Below are 8,395 nucleotides of genomic sequence, written 5' to 3'. Positions count from 1 at the left end.
ATTTTCAAAAGGCTTTTGACAAGGTCCCACACAGGAGATTAGTGTGCAAACTTAAAGCACACGGTATTGGGGGTAAGGTATTGGTGTGGGTGGAGAACTGGTTAGCAGACAGGAAGCAAAGAGTGGGAATAAACGGGACCTTTTCAGAATGGCAGGCGGTGACTAGTGGGGTACCGCAAGGCTCAGTGCTGGGACCCCAGTTGTTTACAATATATATTAATGGCTTGGATGAGGGAATTAAATGCAGCATCTCCAAGTTTGCGGATGACACGAAGCTGGGCGGCAGTGTTAGCAGTGAGGAGGATGCTAAGAGGATGCAGGGTGACTTGGATAGGTTGGGTGAGTGGGCAAACTCATGGCAGATGCAATTTAATGTGGATAAATGTGAAGTTATCCACTTTGGTGGCAAAAATAGGAAAACAGATTATTATCTGAATGGTGGCCGATTAGGAAAAGGGGAGGTGCAATGAGACCTGGGTGTCATTATACACCAGTCATTGAAAGTGGGCATGCAGGTACAGCAGGCGGTGAAAAAGGCGAATGGTATGCTGGCATTTATAGCGAGAGGATTCGAGTACAGGAGCAGGGAGGTACTACTGCAGTTGTACAAGGCCTTGGTGAGACCACACCTGGAGTATTGTGTGCAGTTTTGGTCCCCTAATCTGAGGAAAGACATCTTTGCCATAGAGGGAGTACAAAGAAGGTTCACCAGATTGATTCCTGGGATGGCAGGACTTTCATATGAAGAAAGACTGGATGAACTGGGCTTGTACTCGTTGGAATTTAGAAGATTGAGGGGGGATCTGATTGAAACATATAAGATCCTAAAGGGATTGGACAGGCTAGATGCAGGAAGATTGTTCCCGATGTTGGGGAAGTCCAGAACGAGGAGTCACAGTTTGAGGATAGAGGGGAAGCCTTTTAGGACCGAGATTAGGAAAAACTTCTTCACACAGAGAGTGGTGAATCTGTGGAATTCTCTGCCACAGCAAACTGTTGAGGCCAGTTCATTGGCTATGTTTAAGAGGGAGTTAGATATGGCCCTTGTGGTTACAGGGGTCAAGGGGTATGGAGGGAAGGCTGGGGCGGGGTTCTGAGTTGGATGATCAGCCATGATCATAATAAATGGCGGTGCAGGCTCGAAGGGCCGAATGGCCTACTCCTGCACCTATTTTCTATGTTTCTATGTTTCTATGTTACATCCATGTGCCCATCCAAAACGTCTCTCACAAACATCTGATGTATTTGCCTCTGTTACCATTTTCTACTAGTTACTTAGTTCATGACCATTGTCATCATCACTAGAAAAGGGAGAATATTGCTATATTTCAAATTCATGCTTCTGTTAGCATTTATTTTAGTTTCAACATTCAACACATATTTTCCTGGTGGTGAGTGCTATTTTGAATTCTGCAAATAGAGACCAGCAGGGCTGTTTTTCACCCACAGCCAATAAAATTAGAAAATTGACAATCTGTTGTCCAGATTTCTGATAAACACAAAAAGATGATTGAAGTCCCAACTTCTGGAGATTCTTGGAAAATCAAGGGTACAATTTTATTTTTGTCTTGTTTCTAAATATAATCAGTTGTCATAAGTGTTTTGTAACTTTGATCACTGGACTTAAATGGAACAATTATGGAATTTATCCAAATAGATTCAATCCATGGTTTGGCTTTGTGCAGTCTCCATTTATTACAATTATTTTAACTTAAAAACAATGTAACTCCTGTCATTTGTCTCTTTGTGAATATACAATATGTGACTAGCTTCACTTCATGAAATTTAGTTCTTCCAGCTTAACTGTAAAGATTTTTTTTGCTTAGTGTTATGAAGTCAATTTCACTTATGTAAATTCACAGAAGGTTTTGATAAATCAACCAGATGAATGTGTTTCAGAATAAACTAGACTTATTTGACAATGCTTGTGATTTTGTTTATGCAGTGGTTTGGACTGGGTTCTTTTTTTACTTCACTGGGAATAAATACGTTTTGTAGATCTGGAAAACTAGTGCCATATTAAAATTAATATTTCGCTGTGTGTGGATCTGCTTTCCTGTCAAGGTATGTTCCACATGAAGGATAATCGTGAATATCAAAAGAAAAAAAAATGACGTTTTAAAAGAATTCCTGTTACTTGATCTGATGTCAGTGTCAGTTTCTATTTCCAGAGTGCAGAAGATATCCACTTTGTTCACACAAAACCTAGCTGCTAAAAAAAGGTAACAGAAGAGGGCTATATCTAAAAGAAGGTGTGTGCTCTATAGGGAACTTTTCATAGCCTCTCACTAAAAGTCACAATGTTTTTAAAAAGTGGTTACTCTTTTAATGTGGGGTGAGAGGGAGCTAATTTATGCATAGCAAACTATCACACTAATGCAATGATAACTAGATCATAGAATCGTCTTTCAGTGAGAGTGACACATCCTTTCTGAGATAAGAGGCTTAAAACTGCTCACAATACGCCAAGAGTGGCCGCACCACCAGTGCTTTATAAAGTCTCGACATTATATAGGGAGAGGTTGGGCAAATTTGGGTTGTTTTCTCTGGAGTAGTGGAAACTGAGGGGAGATACCATTCAGAATACCAATAACATCCATTTCTCAAAATAGTACCATCTGAGGGGTCATTTTAACATTTCCAGTTGAAGGTGAACAGCATGTCAATATTTAGGCCTTTTTCCAACAGTGGGGAACTGCTTAAAATGGTCCATTGTGCTTGCAGTTTAGACTATTAATTTGAAATGACCTACTGAACTATCAACTATAAAGTTCAAAAGTCCAAAGTAAAATTTTATTGTCAAAGTACATATGTGTCACCATATACAAACTTGAGATTCACTTTCCAGTGGGGATACTCAGCAAATACATAGAACAGTAACTATAACAGAATCAATGAAAGACTGACCTATTAGGGCAGTCAACCAGAGTGCAGAAGACAACAAACTGTGCAAGTGAAAAAAGAAGTAACAATAATAATCAATAAATATCGAGAACATGAGATGAAGAGTCCCTGAAAGTGGGTCCATTGGCTGTGCGAACATTTCAATAACGGGGCAAGTGAAGTTGAGTGAAGTTATCCTCTGGTGTTCAAGAGCCTGATGGTTCCTGAACATGGTGGTACAAGTCCTGTGGCTCCTGTACCTTCTTCCTGATAGCAGCAGTGAAAAGAGAGCATGTCCTGGATGTTGGGTCCCTGGTGCTGCTTTCCTGCGATAGCGTCTCATATAGATGTGCTGATTGGTTTGGTATCCTTGATGGTACTGTTGAAATACAAAGTAGTTAGCACACTTGTAATGAAAAAAGATGTTAAAAGTAGCTAATGATACTTTGTAATTGATGATAGAAATACTAGGTATTGGAAGATAAGTGGATTTGAGCTTTTAACACATGCCCTCCATCAGATTGGGATGCTTCTGATACTCACCAGAAATATTTACTTAAGAAGTCTTAGATTATGAAGACATGCAGTCCTCTTTTATTGTCATTTAGTAATGCATGCATTAAGAAATGATACGGTGTTTCCTCCAGTGTGATATCACAAAACACAGGACAAACCAAGACTGAAAAAAACTAACAAAACCACATAATTATAACATATAGTTACAACAGTGCGACAATACCATAACTTGATGAAAAAGTCCATGAGCACAGTAAAAGTTCAAAGTTTCTCAAATGTCCCACATCTCACGCAGACAGGAAGAGGAAGAAAAACTCTCCCTTCCATACCCGACCACGGTCCTACTCTGAATCATCCGAAAAACTTCGAGCTCTGATAAGCTCTCCAACACCAAGTACTGAGCACCATCTCTGTCCGAGGGATTCGACCTCCATCTCGGTTGCCAACAGCAGGCAAAGCTGGGGATTTTGAGGCCCTCCCTCCGAAAGATTCCCGACCATGCAGTTAACGACAGCAGCGAATGAGCATTTCAGAAATTTTTCCAGATGTTCCTCTGTGCTTTCACGTCCGTCTCCATCAAATCAGAATTGTCCACGGCTCCTATTTAACGGATACGATATCATTTTTCACCGGAGGGCTGTGCATGCGCAGCGCGCTGCTTTCTCTCCTCCTGCCGTTTTTGATAATAATCTCAGGATTGCAAGAAAGAGCAGAAAACTAGAAGTTCAAATGCAAATTTGTTATAATCAATAAAGCAAGGAGATGTCCATGTCACCTCCATTGTGGTAATAATCCTGCATGAAAAGAACAAGATAGTACAGCAGAGGGACAGCTGAAAATCAGACACTTTAACATACAGTGGAACAGGCCCTTTGGCCTAAAATGTAGGGCCAAACTAATTAAACCAGTAATTAGATGTCTCATTAAGGTAATCCAACTAAAACAATAGTGTTAAGGATGATCGGGTAGAGAGCTTCAAGTTATTAAGAATAAAAATCACTAATAGCTTGTCCTGGCTCAACCATGTAGATGTCGTAGTCAAGAAAGCTCACCAGCACCTCCACTTGCTTAGAAGAATGAAGAAATTTGGCATGTTTCTGTCCATTCTACCCAATTTTTAAAAAATCTATCCTCCATTGAAAACATCCTATCCAGTTGTAAACGGCTGGTGTGGCAACTGCTCTGCATGTGACCACAAGACACCGCAGACAGTTGCAGGCACAGCTCTACACATCACCGAAGCCAGCCTCCCCCCAGGGACTCTGTCTGTACTTCTTGCTGCCTTAGTAAAGTATTCAGCATAATCAAAGACCCCACCCAGCACAGACATTCTCTCTTTTTCTCTTTTCCATTGGAACAGTTGTCTTCTCTATCAATGGTGCTCAAGGACAGCATCTACCCCACTGTATTAAAACTATTAAGTAGCTCCTAGTATAGTAAGATGGACTCTTGACCTCAAAATCTACCTCATTATGATCTTGCACCTTATTGTTAGCCTGCATTGCACTTTCTCTGTAGCTGTTACACTTTATTCTACATTGTTAGTGTTTTACATTGGTCTACATCATGTAATGAACAGTATACAAGGCCTGCTTCTCACTGTATCTTGATACATGTGACAATAATAAACCAATTCCAGTTCCTTTATGTCTTCAAAATGTCCATAACCCTCCATTCTCTGCATATTCATGTGCCTATCTAGGACCCTCTTAAGTACTTCTGTTGTATTTGCTTCCGCCACCAACCCTGGCAATGCATCTCAGGCACCCACCACTTTGCCCCACACATCTCTTTTAAACTTACCCTCTCACACCTTAAATACATGCCCTCTAGTACTTGAGAGTTTGACCCTGGAGATAAAAGATACCAGCTGTCTACTCCAGGGGTCCCCAACCTTTTTTGCACAGCGGACCGGTTTAATATTGACAATGTTCTTGCGGACCAGCCGACCCGGGGGTGGGGGGGAAGGGTTGCCAACGGACAAGAGTAGCAGTCAAATACTTTGGGATTACCCCGAGAAAAACTACAATGACCACGAAGCCTTGCGCGGGCACCAGTGTGCATGCATGACTTGCAAATGAGTGTACGTGCCAATTTTTTTCTACAAATGGTTTTTGGCGATTCTGTTCGGGAGGTGTTAATCACGACCGGAATATAGGTGGTAAGTGGCTAATACACTCAATTTCGTGTCTAAAGTGTTTCGCTAACGAATTTAATATTAAACACACAGTGCATATTTTCCTCTCATGAATATAGTGATAAGTCAATTATCAGGGGAGGACAGGGGAGCTTGAAGTAAGTGTTGAACAAATTTCCAGTAGAGGTGATAGAGGCAGGTTTGATATTATCATTTAAAGAAAAAATGGATAGGTATGTGGACAGGAAAGGAATGGAGTGTTATGAGCTGAGTGCAGGTCGGTGGGACTAGGTGAGAGTAAGCGTTCGACACAGACTAGAAGGGCAGAGATGGCCTGTTTCTGTGCTGTAATTGTTAAGTCACTTTTAAGTCAATAGCATCATAACATTTTAAGTAATGTTTGGATATTAAACACACAGCACATATTTTCCCCGTATGAACATATAAAATCATTGCAACACACCAATATCGCTGAATCGGTGGGAGCCCTGGGCTGAATACTTGTTCCCTACAACAAGACGGTCCTAACGAGGGGTGATGGGAGACAGCGATACGTGAAGGGGGTTCCTTATGTCCAGTCTATTCCACAATTTAGTTTTCGTTGCATTCATTGCAGAGATATGTTGGACATGGAAGCAACGTTTTCAGTGCTTTCGTGGCTATCTCAGGATATTAAGCCTTGCCTTTGATCTGGAATGCCGGTAGAGATGTTATGTCAAACATACTTTTCAGCCCGCCGTCATTTGCAAGCTCAAGGAGTTGATCTCCTTCCCGCGCTGACATGGATGACGCGCGGGTAATGACCTCGCATGCGTTCAAGTTCAACAGTGGGCGTGACAGGGAATGAGGAAAGGTGCAGCTGACTCATATTGCCAAATCATATCGTTTCCTCGCGGCCCGGTAGCGCATGCTTTGCGGCCTGGTACCGGTTTGCGGCCCGGTGGTTGGGGACCCCTGGTCTAATCTATCAATGCTTCTCATAATCTTATAAACCTCTATCGGATCTCCTCACAACGTCCACCGCTCTAGAGTAAACAACCCAAGTCTGTCCAACTGTATCCTCTAATCCAGACCAGATACTGGTAATCCTCTTCTGCACCCTCTCCATAGCCTACACACTCTTGATATAATGGAGTGCCCAGAACTGCATGGCATAACTGGAGGGAGATCCTACAGTGGTGTATGTTATTCCCGGAAAATAGAGATCACTCGCCATCTCTGTTTCCCAACATCTCCTCTCCACTCCTTTAAAAATTTGGGTTGTGAAGTCTTATTACATTCCATTATGAAAGGGTAATTTGTTGTACCACTTCATGACACTGCATTGCCACCCAATTGCCAGAAGAGGGATGATCTATTTCTAGTTTGGATTGTGTGCTTGATTTTTCTATTAAGGGTTGATCAGGTTGGGATATATTTAATAAGCACATCATCATCTAATGCTATTTTGAAAGCATCCCCTGTCATGTTAACAATCCCTCAACGTCACTTTCACTAAGAAGACCTTCACACTATTTATCCTGCTAATGCTTTCTTCATTTTACTGAGCCTCTGTTGGTAAAGGATAGTTTCCCAATAGACGGGAAGCGAGATCATGCCTTGAATTGTGAACGGGTATCCTTAGCATTTCGTTTCACATTTCACATTTTAGCCGGGAATGCTTCCAACAGTTCAATGACAGACAAAGACCTTGTACGATCTGCTATGTAATGAGAGCGTTAGATAATTTCATATTCAAATTATGCTTCACCACCTTTGTGCAAAAAAATTGAAGACAGTTATTGCAATTATTAGAAGTCTCATGATTTATACAGGAATGTGATAACATGCACTTCATTTAATTGTTTCATTTCAATACAGGCTAAGAAGAGACTTTTTAAAACTAAATTTCACAGTTTCGTGCTTCATGATGCTAAGTCATCCTTTGGATGTGACGACGGTAAGGTATTTACAACTGCTCATTAAACAATCAATGAATATTCTAGTGTAATGTTACTTTGGGTGGTGGGGTGGAGATATGTCTCCACCAAAGGAGGTGTAAGATGCTCCTTCCCTCCAGGTCACCCTTGGGCAAGGTGTAGCATCTGCTTAGTAACCCCCCCCCCCACCCCCCATCGGTCAGGGTCAGGTAAAGCCACGGGAGCAGGTAGTGGATGGTTGTTTGAGCAGCTGGTACATATCACAAGTCCTGGTTATGTGAACACTGACACCAGGCAGACAATCTCTGAAGAGTATTAATAATAGCTGAAGCCACCCATCTTGTGAAGACACTGCCCAGAAGAAGGCAATGGCAAACCACTACTGTAGAAAAATTTGCCAAGAACAATCATGGTCTTGGACATGGCACATAATCATGATGACCATTAACTATTTCAATGTCTAATCAACTCTGTTTGAGTTGAGTCACAATTTTAATCCGGTATTAAAAAACACTGAAGTTGTTTTGTGTGGAAAAAAAGTGTCAGATAGGTTTACTCCAAGAAGTGGCTAATGTTGAAATATTTATTCCTTTGAAGCAAATGATCTTGCCCACACTTTGAATACTTCCTATCTTTTGTCATATTTGCATAATTAAACAAGTATTAAATTCATATCTTGAATATTAGCAAAATACTACAATATCAGGTGACAAATTGTGGTAGACTATGCCACCTATTGCCATTAGAAGACAGAGACTACATTTTATCATAATGCAAATTTCTCAGACTTAACCAATAGTTCATCAGATTATAATTCAATTCAAATGCTAATTATATGCATACATTAATTGTGAATAAGAAGTGGCAGCCGTTTATGACGTACTCAAAGAACATTTCACTTAACTGCAAAGAGCAAAACTGGAATAATGCAGGTTTTAAA

General features: G+C 41.0%; 1 long non-coding RNA gene across 1 annotated transcript in view; it reads right to left on the bottom strand.

Annotated features, from left to right (window-relative positions):
• Nucleotides 1-2,820: 2,820 nt before the first annotated feature.
• LOC134352311 (uncharacterized) overlaps nt 2,821-8,395 on the bottom strand; it is a 70,570-nt gene continuing 64,995 nt past the window's right edge. Inside the window, exon 3 of the long non-coding RNA XR_010019368.1 lies at nt 2,821-3,262. This is a non-coding gene — a long non-coding RNA (uncharacterized LOC134352311). The remainder of the gene's footprint in view (nt 3,263-8,395) is intronic.

The sequence above is a fragment of the Mobula hypostoma genome, chromosome 9, assembly GCF_963921235.1.
Source record: "Mobula hypostoma chromosome 9, sMobHyp1.1, whole genome shotgun sequence".
NCBI classification, from domain to species: Eukaryota; Metazoa; Chordata; class Chondrichthyes; order Myliobatiformes; family Myliobatidae; genus Mobula; species Mobula hypostoma.
Note: the sequence above shows the minus strand (reverse complement) of the source record. Positions and strands in the feature narration are given on the sequence as shown.